At 44.4% G+C, this 11871-nt stretch overlaps 1 long non-coding RNA gene across 6 annotated transcripts in view; it reads right to left on the reverse strand.

Annotated features, from left to right (window-relative positions):
• LOC137157683 (uncharacterized) overlaps positions 1–4832 on the reverse strand; it is a 79227-nt gene extending 74395 nt beyond the window's left edge. For 2 of the 6 annotated variants that reach the window (XR_010921180.1, XR_010921176.1), the window contains exons 1-2: positions 4313–4832; positions 4103–4178 (exon numbers count right to left, since the gene is read on the reverse strand). This is a non-coding gene — a long non-coding RNA (uncharacterized lncRNA). Of the gene's footprint in view, positions 1–2080; positions 2171–4102; positions 4290–4312 lie in introns of those variants that run through there. The other 4 variants (XR_010921178.1, XR_010921177.1, XR_010921181.1 and 1 more) reach the window with 3 other exon arrangements.
• Between the last annotated feature and the right edge of the window lie 7039 nt (positions 4833–11871).

The following is an 11871-nucleotide window of genomic DNA, read 5'->3' on the forward strand; positions in this document are numbered from 1 at the left end:
ATACAAATTTGCAAGCAACTGTCAAAGAGTAGGGTTGAGACTCAGCATTTACACCACGGAACAATGCAAATCACTAAACCGTCTCATTATATTTACTGATAATCATGAGTTCTTCAATAGTCACACATTTATCACTCTTCTTGTACTTCTCCAAGGCATAAGGATGCACTTGTCTCTGAGGCACTTTTAAGACCATGGTCCTGGCTACTTGAGTGGATTTGTCAAAAAGTGGCAAGCTGAGAATACCAAAAGCAATTGCTTAAAGTGACCTCAGAGAAATTTAAAACAGTAAATCTGCTTGGATTTATAAAGGCGAGCATGCAAAGCCATGCAGTCATTAAAATCTAAAATATGATTGTTTGAGGTCTCAAAAAGCATAGACCATCAAGATAACCTCCAGTTATTTATGTAAAGGAACGGAAGGAGAAATACAATCTTTGAAATGAAATCTCAGCACTTCTTATCCTCTTAGCTCAGGGATATGAGAAGGGTCTTTTCCACCTGGCTTTTCTAGGTGTCCATCACACCTGGGATTCTGAAGATTCCTTATGGGTTCAGTCAACTCAGGGGTCCCACATGGTGACCTCAGTTTTACATAAAACCTGATTTCTGGGTTTGTTGGAGGCCTAATGTGCACTGGATCGGTGTCAAAGGAATGCTCATATTGCTGCTGCATTTCTCTGCTGCTTCCATTGAGATCCAGTAGATGGCAATGTTGTATAAAAAATTCTTTATCATTTCTTGTCGGCAGCTTTTTATGTTGGATTTATCCCAAAGATTGCATTTCAATATTAGCCCAGACCGTTAATTGGAGTTTCCCCCTTTTTAAGCATTTTTTTTTAACAATCCAAAATTATACCCTGGTTTAGGTCTTTCACCATTCCTTCTTCCTAGTCCCACACAATTCCTGTTACTTCTAGAGTGCCACAATCTTTTACAGTGAAAAGCCAACAAAATTCCTCAGAATCTTCCAAATTTGAGGGTCATACTTCATACGTTCTTTGCTTATATATAAGGATTTCATGCTATCTAGGTTTGCAACAGAACAAGAAACATTGCCCACATACAGAGAGACGTAGTCTGACTCTATAGTGCAGCTTCTAATTTGGGATGAGACATATTGTTGGGGCAAAACAGATTATACATGGTATATTTAATTTACAAAGCAAAGAAGTGTATAGTTTGGGGTGAAAACATGTGGTTTGTATTTCTTGAGGTAACAGGCAGTTTGATCTTAAATTTCACAGCAAGTTACTTCTAGTTTGGTTAATTCACAGCTTCCCCTCCGTCTCTTCATCCACTCACAGTGTGCAATAAGCCACTTTGCTTAGGAAAGCAGGTGGTTACCCTGCTTGGGAACTGTCTGGCATCCTTTTAACTAGGATGGGAGGGAGAAAAAGATTTTATATGTATGCAAATTATGAGAGATTCCTGCCTAGCTGATTAACAATCTCATTTACCTCTTTTAATTTCTATTCTAATTGAGTGGAATGCCCAAACTTGGCTGATCTGTTGGTGCTTAGACAGAGAGTCTCACATGACATGAATCACTTTCTTACTGTTTTAACTTCCTAGGTGGATCCTATTTTGGGATAATTAAAGGCGGAGAGCTTTTCTAACATATGAGGACCAGGAGAAATGAATAAGTTCCCAGGAAGACTCGCTATATCTAGAGCTGTGCAAACAACAAAGTTTGTGTTTCCATGACCAAACCAGAAAGAAATTCAATTTGGATTGAACTGAAACAAAACATTTTATTTCATTTGAGGATTTTTTTTAAACTTTTTTTTCAAGACATAAAACTGAAGCAAAATTCAGGACAAAAAGTATTTTTGAATAAAAAATATCAAATGTTCCATTTCAAATGTTGAACAAAACATCTAAACTTTCATGTAATTTTTTTTCTGTTTTTCTGTCAAAACAATTTGGTGAATTTGAGCCACATTCACAAAATGTTTCAGTTGAGCCAAACGTATCTTTCAGGTGAAAAAAAAGTTTTGTCCAAAATATTTGGCCAGTGCCCTCTGTCCCACTCCCATCTATCACTGGCTGTGGGAGGGGAGCTTTGCCTTTGCCTTACCTGTAGATTTCTGCTCTCAGAGTCCTAAGGCGGTTTCTCCACTACTTCTGCCAAGGCCCCAGGGCTCCAGTTGATAGCAATCAGGTGAGCAGCTGCACCCACACTCTATTGGATACAGGACTGGAGCCTAGCTTAAGAGCTCATTTCCTGATAGGCTAAATTAGGACAAGGAGACAATGAAGGAGGGAGGCCCCTGAATTGGCAGTAGGTGGCAGCCACGTCCCATCTGAAAACATCAGCTGCTTTAATCTAGTAACGTTGCGCATTCCTCTATTTAAAAATACATGAACAACAATGTGAGGCACTGGGCCAAGAGGCCTCCCTTGTAGGAGATTAGCAACAAGGAGCTGTGCTCAGCCTCTGCAATTCATGGAAACTCAACATGAGAAACGTGATGCAGTCTGCAGCATCATACTGAGCAGGCCCTGGGTTTTCCTAGTTCCTCTTTTTAACAGAACTGGATTTTGAGAGATTGTTTTTTGATCCACCTGTAGTTTTAAGTCACTTTTTTCCTATTCTCACCGGTTGTGAGACCCAGTTTCAGGATTTGATTTTCAAGCCATCAGAAGACACATGCAAATCCTCTTAGTGCAATTACTGTTACTGAGTGTCCAAATAATCTGATGCAGATACCATACTTACATACATACACTAGGCAGAAAGTGCCACAAAGCCCTGAGAAAGTCAGGTCTTTCATGGTGGTGATGGTGGTTTTTTAAAATAGTTATGAGGTGCTTTACACTTAACTCACCTGCAAAATGCTTTAAGTATTAAGGAAGTTTTCTCATGTACATCTTCCCCACCCCATTACTATGTCCATTAGACACACACCCAGGGGCTAGTTGTTAGACCAGAAAGCAGCACCCCAGTGCAAACATGCAGAGTGTGTGTGTGGAGAAAGAGAGGCAGAGGGGGTTAGGGCTATGATCTGATCTCCGGTGCAATTGTTAGGTATTCAAGAGCTATAAGTGTCTTTTGAAATTGTCTCAGCTTCACCAGATAATTAGCATATTCCTCCAGGTGCCACTGTGACTGTTTTAAAGAAGGAAACTTTTAACATCTTTGACAAGAAAAGTGATTTAAAATTACCACTTAATGTACGTAAGTCTAATATACTACTGGAAAAAAGGATAATCTATCACTAACTTCACATCTCTTTACTTGTGACATTTTTTATGCATTAGCAGAAAACAACACCATTACATCCACCACTGGCCTTTCTGTGTCTTTACTAAGGACTAGTGATTAGCAGAAAGTCATAAAACCTACAAAAGCAGCTCCTGCAAAGCACTGCAGGTGTGAAGAAAGATGATAGGTGACACCATCTTCCAGTCAGCGTGTAGCAGCTACTCATTGACTAAGAACTTCCAACGCAGTGCTCACAAATATGGCACAGTCATGAAGAGCAGGTCTAATTGCTGCCCAGTTAATTAGAGAAACATTTAAAAGCTTTCCTGTTTCAGCAAATTTTTGTCAGCTGGATTTAATAGTAAATAATAATAATAATAGCTAGCTCTTTTACAGCATATTCATCAGTAGATCTCAAAGTGTTTTATAAAAGGAATGGATCATTACCCCTGTTTTAAAGGGGGGAAACGAACACAAAGAGGGGAAGTGACATGCCCAAGGTCACTGAGCAAACCAGTAACAGAGCCAGGACTAGAACCCAGGTCTCCTGAGTCCCAGTCCCAGGCGCTGTCCACTAGGGCACATTACCAACCAGTGCTTTTTAAGAGGGCAAGATTCAGATTGCTGAAATTTATTACACTTCAAAGTCACTTAATTTCCTCACTATTTGGTGTTTAATTGATTGGCTGGACTAAGGATTCAAGAATACAGACTCTTGGGCTGCCATAAAATGAGAGCCTGATTACAGACCTATCATTTATCTTAGCAAGTCAACACAGCCCCAAACTTACCAAGGAGGTTAAGCATAAGTCAGGGCATGTGCTATCCAGAGTCATTTCTTCACTGGGAGAAAAAGCTGAAATAACAAAGACTTAGAGAGTTACGGGAAGATACCTGCAAAGCTCAGCACTCCAGACCAGAAAAGTCTCCAGGTTTCCTTCAGCTGTCTCAACATGCAACTGCTGCAGCGCTGCTTTACAAAGAAGGCACATTTCACTGCACCCACACAGGCACAGCTGCACACATACCTCAGCCATGTGCAATAGGCCATCTAAAATGACACGTATTTTCAATAAGCATATTTCTAGGGTGGCTCTGCCTTACATATGACCTTGCAGAAATGACTCCTGGCCTTCTGTATCCATGGCATCTCACAGGCAATGGCAGCAAACGTGATCCCTTTGCAGCTAGAGAGAGGTTTCTTCTCCCTGGGAGCCCTGCAAGCAGAGTCAGGCTTGACTGTTCCTGTCTCCAGTAACAGAGGCTAAAGCTCCCTTCAGCTACACCTGGGCAACCTCATTGACTTCTGATTGTTCCCCCCGACACCTGTGTCTCCACTGATGGCGAATGGGGCTGCACACCTACAGCCAGGACACAGTGTGTTCAGCAGCAGCCTTCTGCTGGTTCTGCAGCACCCCACACAAAGAGCCCTGCTTGACTGTCTGGGCCCAGAGCTTCTTGCAGGGCAGGCAGCTAGAAACAACATGCTTGTGTCCGTGCACTGAACAAACTGGTCATGGGAACCAGCGAGACATCCTGAAGACCTATCCAGAACTCACTAGCCTGCAGCGTCTCTGTGGTCTGAGGAGGTATTTGCAGCAATGTTACCATTCAACCCTGCAAACCCCAGGAATTCAACGCCCAGGCTCAATGGGCATGAAATGCAAAGGCTCTCAAACATTCAAAACTATGGATTCAAGTCCCATCCCATGCAGCCACACTGCCCTAAGCCTGCCCCCATCGAGGTGTCCTGGGAAGCCAAACTTGTATCAGTCTACTGCCATGGCTCAGAGGCTCAGTTCCGTGCAAACAAGAGCCTGGGTTTGGAGCAGCCAACATGCTGGTTGGGGTTACAGGATGCACGGCTGGCCAGGGCCGGCAGGGACAGGACTCAGGGGACAGAGTAGAGATTCACCCCAGAGGCAGAGCTCTGCACCTGCAGCCTGACATAACTGCTGCAGCAGGCATGTGCATGTGGTCAGGAGCCACTGCCGCGGCTGGTGAGTTTTTCATGGCTGGCAGGCTGGACTGAGGCACAGGCACTACAGGCTCACGCTGAGGGTCCTCGCCTCTGGAACCTGAGACTACAGCAGAAGCTGAGCTTTTGATAGAAAACATTTCCAGCCCTCAGGGTAGCAGAGTAAAGCTTAAAATTGTGCCTCAAGTGTAACCACTGCAGTGTCATCTTCCTGAGTCTGCACAGAGCCTGCGATAATGGCTCCGAGAGCAGGACGTCCTCCTGTATCACAACACAGTGTTAACTCCAGGGTCTACTGATGGGGGCGGGCCCTGACACCACCACCGCCCGGTAGAGAGCCCGGAGGGCGGGTGGGGAAGGCCTAGCCAACCCACCCAAAGAGATACACTTTGGCAGCTGGGATAAAATGGGGGGTGGGGCGCTTCCATCAACATCCTGCATCTTTGGGAGTGATGGTGTCACTCAAGTGGTGGTGGGGGACCAAGCCAAGGCAAAGGTAAAGCCATGAAGGCATGCCAGTGTTGTGCTGTGTTGTGTTGTGTTTGCTGTGCTGTGCTGTGCCTAAGGCTCCAGATTTCCTTGTTCTGGCCCTGAATTGACTTGTTCTCATCCAGCACTGTACAAAGCAGAACAGGCTTCCCAGCATGCTCCTTGAGCACAGCGCTATGGTGAGCTGAGAGCAAAGTGGGCTGTGCTGACGGCAAGAGAAGAACAAGGGCCAGACCTTCCCCTCTCGTGTTGCACATTGGCCAGTCTGTGCCACCCATGGTCAACACATCATTTCCTTTTACTGTGCTCGTGCCAGGTAGTCACTATTGCTATTCACAAGAACATAGACACAGCCATACTGGGTCAGACCAATGGTCCGTCTAGCCCAGCATCCTGTCTTCCAACAGTGCCCTAGGCCAGGTGCTTCAGCTGGAATAAATAGAACAGGTAACCATCAAGTGATCCATCCTGTCAGCCATTCTCAGCCTCTGGCAAACAGCAATCCCTGCCTACCCTGGCTAATAGCCAATGATGGACTTATTTCCATGAACTTATCTAGTTCTTTTTTGCACCCTGTTATAGTCTTGGCCTTCACAACATCCTCTGGCAAAGAGATCACCAGGTTGACTGTGTTGTGTGAAGAAATACTTCCTTTTGTTTGTTTTAAACTTGCTGCCTAGTAATTTCATTTGGTGACCTCTAGTTTTTTGTGTTATGAGAAGGAGTAAATCACACTTCCTTATTTACTTTCTCCACATCAGTCATGATTTTATAGACCTCGATCATAGCCCCCCTTAGTCGTCTCTTTTCCAAGCTAAAAAGTCCCAGTCTTATTAATCTCTCCTCATATGGAAGCTTTTCCATACTTCTAACCATTTTATTTGCCCTTTTCTGTGCTTTTCCACTGTAGGTTAGTGATTTTACAGCTTATTTAAAGAAATGCAATAAGAAAGGAAAAGTTCACTAGGGTTTCTCAAGAAACTGGCCATGTATATGCTGTATACGTGTGTATACTTGGATTTCCTTAAGAAAATAACATTTAGTATGTGTGCACTGCTAGAGAAGTGAGAACACTACAGGACCTGTGCTAGCAAAAATGAAGTGTCCTTGACTATTTATTAATGCAATATAGGCTCTCAGTAGATACACATAGTGTGTAAAGTACTGTATGGACTATCATTCCATGTCTGTTACATGCAAGACATAAGTAACTATTTCTGCTACTAACATGTCCTCTGGAGTTGTAATTGGGTAGTCTGTGGCTATAACACACTGGGCAAAATCAGTACCTTTGATGGAAGACCTTCAAGTAAGACCCAAGTCCAGCAGTGATAGAGTCTACATAAAATTCCCCTTCACATTCTGCTGTTTACTGTGGCATTCTTCACTTCCTGGCTTACATTTGTATGCAGTGGTCTGTGCTGTGAAACATCAGCTGTCTTTCACTCCAGTGATCCCTTCAGATCAGATTCTTAAGGTTTTAAAGTACTTTGGGATGCAGCTGGGTGGAAGGACTACAATAGACATTTATTATTTACTGAATTTTTCAGTGTTAAGCAGCTGCCATGTTCTACTCAAGGGATGGCTACATTTCAGCTAGATATGTGACAAACACCACATTTTATTTATTGTTTCTTGTACATGAATACAATCCCACTGAAGGCATTTTGAATCACTTGGAGAACAGGAACACGAGAAGGATGGATAGCAGATCGTCCCATGTGCATGTCCCATCAGCTGAGACAATCAGCATTCAAAATGTAATCAGTCCTGTAACTTTTTATGCAAGTCCTTCATTTAAGACATTGTGGAATATAATGAGTGAGATAAAGAGTGGCAGTGTTCAGGAGTTCCTGTGAAAGTAGCTAGTCAAAGCTATGCACAGATTTTGCAAAATAGTAAGTGCATTGTGATGTTCCCCTCTGCAATCTGGACTGGTGCATTGCTGTCTCACCCCAATCCCTCACTCTTGGTGCCTGTTTTACTCTGCCCTGCTGTGTAGACCCCCACTCCTATGTCAGCCCACACACAGCCTACAGCAAGCAAACTGCTCTCAACTAAGTGAGTGAGTGCTTCTGGCCAGCCACTCTTGGGATCATGTACTAGTAGAACCCCATCCAGACCACCAGTCCCAGATGCAACCCTGGGAACTGCCATCTTACAATGTTCAGTACTGCACACTGCAAGCTGATTGGTTGATCAATTTATCACAGAAATTGATATGCATCAGCCTCGTCACTTCAAATGGAGTCTTAACACACCTTGAACCACATGCTCTGCTTTAGATAAAACAAACACATTTATTAAGTAAAGAAAGACTTTAAGTGATTATATTTCAGAGGAAAATAAATCAGATTTGATCAAGATGAAACAAAAGCAAATCAAATTCTAAGTTAAGCTAAACATTTTCAACAACCGTACAGCAACCAGGACAGGCAGGAAAGAAAAGGTGGAGGAGTTGCATTGTATGTGAGAGAGAAATATGATTGCTCAGAACTCCAGTATGAAACTGGAGAAAAGCCTGTTGAGAGTCTCTGGGTTAAGTTTAGAGGTGAGAGCAACAAGGGGGATGTCATGGTGGGCGTCTGTTGGAGACCAGCAGACCCAGAGGATCAGGTAGACGAGGCTTTCGTCAGACAGCTAATGAAAGTTTCAAGATTACAGGACTTGGTTCCCATGGGGATCTTTAATCACTTTGACATCTGCTGGGAGAGGAACACAGCAGAGCACAGACAATCCAGGAAGTTTTTGGAGAGCATTCCAGACAATTTCCTGGTGCAAGTGCTGGAGGAACCTACAAGGGGCTGTACTCCTCGTCACCTGATACTCAGAAACAGGGAAGAATTGGTAGGGGAAGTAGAAATGGGTGATAACCTGGGCAGTAGTGACCATGAAATGGTTGAGTTCAGGATTCTGACAAAAGGAAGAAAGGAGAACAGCAGGATACAGACCCTGGACTTCAGAAAAGCAGACTTTGATGCCCTCAGGAAGCTGATGGGCAGGATCCCCTGGTAGGCTAAAATGAGGGGGAAAGGAGTCCAAGAGATCTGGCAGTATTTTACAGAAACCTTATTGAGGGCACAGGAACAAACAATCCTGATGTGCAGAAAGAATAGCAAATACGGTAGGCGCCCAGCTTGGCTTAACAAAAAAAGTCTTTGGTGAAGTTAAACACACAAAGGAAGGTTACAAGAAGTGGAAGGTTGGTCAGATGACTAGGAAGGAGCATGCAGGAGTGAAATCAGGAAGGTCAAATCACCACTGGAGTTGCACCTAGCAAGGGATGTAGAGGGTAATAAGACGGTTTCTACAGGTATATTAGTAACAGGAAGAAGGTCAGGGAAAGTGTGGGCCGCTCACAGAATGACAGATGATGTGGAAAAAGCTGAAGTACTCAAAGCCTTTTTTGCCTCCATCTTCACAGACAAGGTCAGCTCCCAGACTGCTGCACTGGGCACCACAGAATGGGGAGGAGGTAAGCAACCCTCAGTGCTGAAAGAACAGGTTGAGGACTATTTAGAAAAGCTGGACATGCGCAAGTCCATAGAGCCAGATGCAATGCATCTGAGGGTGCTGAGGGAATTGGCTGATGTAATTGCAGAGCTATTGGCCATTACCTTTGAAAACTCATGGTGACTGGGGGCAGGTCCCAGATGACTGGAAAAAGGCAAATATGGTGCCCATCTTCAAAAAAGGGAAGGAGGATCTGGGGAACAACAGACCGGTCAGCCTCAACTCAGTCCCCAGAAAAATCATGGAGCAGGTCCTCAAGGAATCCATTTTGAGGCACTTGGAAGAGAGTAAGGTGATCAGGAACAGTCAGCACGCATTCACCAGGGCAAGTCATGTCTGACGAATCTCACTGCCTTCTTTGATGAGGTGACTGGCTCTGTGGATGAGCAGAAAGTGGTGGATGTGATATACCTTGACTTTAGCATAGCTTTTAATACAGTCTCCCACAGTATTCTTATCAGCAAGTTAAAGAAGAATGAGTTGGATGAATGGACTATAAGGTGGATAGGAAGCTGGCTAGATCATTGGGCTCAACGGGCAGTGATCAATGGCTCCATGTCTAGTTAGCAGCCAGTAACAAGTGGAGTGCCCCATCGGTTGGTGTTGAGGCCGGTTTTGTTCAACATCTTCATTAATGATCTGGAGGATGAGGTAGATTGCACCCTCAGCAAGTTTGCAGATGACAGTAAGCTGGGGGGAGTGGTAGATACCCTGGAAGGTAGGGATAGGATACAGAGTGACCTAAACAAATCAGAGGATTGGGCCAAAAGAAATCTGATGAGGTTCAACAAGGAAAATTGCAGAGTCCTGCACTTAGGGCAGAAGAATCCCGTGCACTGCTGCAGACTGGGAACCGACTGGCTAGGCAGCAATTCTGCAGAAAAGGATCTGGGGATTACAGTGGACAAGAAGCTATAAATGAGTCAACAGTGTGCCTTATTTTCAATAAGGCTAACGGCATATTGGGCTGCATTAGTAGAAGCATTGCCACAAGATTGAGGGAAGTGGTTATTCCCCACTTGTGAGGCCACATTTGGAGTACTGTGTCCAGTTTTGGGACCCTCACTACAGAAAGAATGCGGACAAACTGGAAAGAGTCCAGCAGAGGGCAAGAAAAATGATGAGGGGTCTGGAACACACGACTGATGAGGAGAGGCTGAGGGAACTAGGCTTGTTTAGTCTGTAGAAGAGAAGAATGAGAGGGGATTTCATAGCAGCCTTTAACTACTTGAAAGGGTGTTCCAGGGAGGATGGAACTAGGCTGATCTCAATGGCAGTAGAGAACAGAACTAGGAGTAATGGTCTCAAGTTGCAGTAGGGAAGGTCTAGGTTGTGTCATCATTTCAGTAGCTTGGTGGTGTTTATAGATGGAGGTGGAAGAGAGAGAGATTGAAAAATGTCTCTCCTTTTCAACAGGTTCATTCAGCTCCGTCAGGGGACACGATCCCCTTTCAGGGTCAGCTGACAGACAGTATCCATGCCTGGTTCCCTCCATGTCCTGAGTCACTGTGGCTCTTTGTGGATTCATTTGTCGACATCTGGGCCAGCCCTTTGTTCCTGGAATTCTGATATGGGTTGTTCTTTACAAGTCCTAATGAGGTGCAAACTGCCCTTCAGCTCTGCCGAGTTTTGCCTAGATAGTTCTCAAGCCATGAGACACATATTTGGGAATATTACATAGTGAAGCCTCATAAACATACACGACATTGCAACAAACATATTACTATAGCAATCATGTTCAGTACGTCATGAGCATTCCAAAAACATCTCACAGGACATACTTTAAACAATGCACAATTACACGACAAGGTGTACACGGGCGAGCACTGTGTCACATGCGTGGTTCTCAGCATCACTGTTATGTGAAGGCCAATCTTCTGGTATATCTGAGATCACTTTCTGAATCAAATACTTTGGGAGGGGTGCTGGTCACTAGGATCCAGCAATTTCATGAACCAGACACATTCTGAATCCTCCACACTAGTCAACAGCTGGTTATCAGCCAGCATCATTTCCCCATCCAATCTGAGACACACTCCATGGGCTACATGCTACTCCAGTGTTCCCACCAGGCTCTCCAGAGTTTGAGAAGAACAGAAATCCTGAAATGTTCAGGGAGCAGTCACTATCTGATCTTGTTCTGCTCTGAGGGCTTAAACAATGGAGCCCTCTTTCTGTCCTCCTAGGGCTCTGATAGTGCATCTCAGCTCCAGAAATCCCAACCAAAATGACCAAATGTGCAAATAGACTTTGCTGTGTGAGTAGGGCCCTGCCATGACTCTGTCTAGGATCTCCTATGGATGTTGCATGTTTTCAGAACTGAGTCATGGTATGAAAAAGCCCAAAGTGCCAGATGTGCTTGCTCGAGAACTCCTGACAATAAACAGCAAAACCACAGAACCCGAACTAAATCTAGAAACAACTATTCACCGACCCATACAAAACTGGTTGGGACACTTGAACTGTGCAGAGCTGCCGGGGAAAAACTGTAAAAGACTTTCATTCTCCACTTGCTACAAACACCACTGAGCCTGAAGTCTGCTCTACAGACAGCTCATGCCAGGATAAGGCAGCAGCAGACTGCTGCCAGATTGTTACCTTGTGTAGCATCCTCGCTGCAGAACCCAGTCCAGAAATGCTCCCTCTGGAAGAGTGGAAGTGTGTGCTGAGGTAGTCTGTTCAG

Source organism: Emydura macquarii, unplaced genomic scaffold (assembly GCF_026122565.2).
Source record: "Emydura macquarii macquarii isolate MOO-44397 ecotype Brisbane River unplaced genomic scaffold, CSIRO-AGI_Emac_v2 contig_1551, whole genome shotgun sequence".
NCBI classification, from domain to species: Eukaryota; Metazoa; Chordata; order Testudines; family Chelidae; genus Emydura; species Emydura macquarii.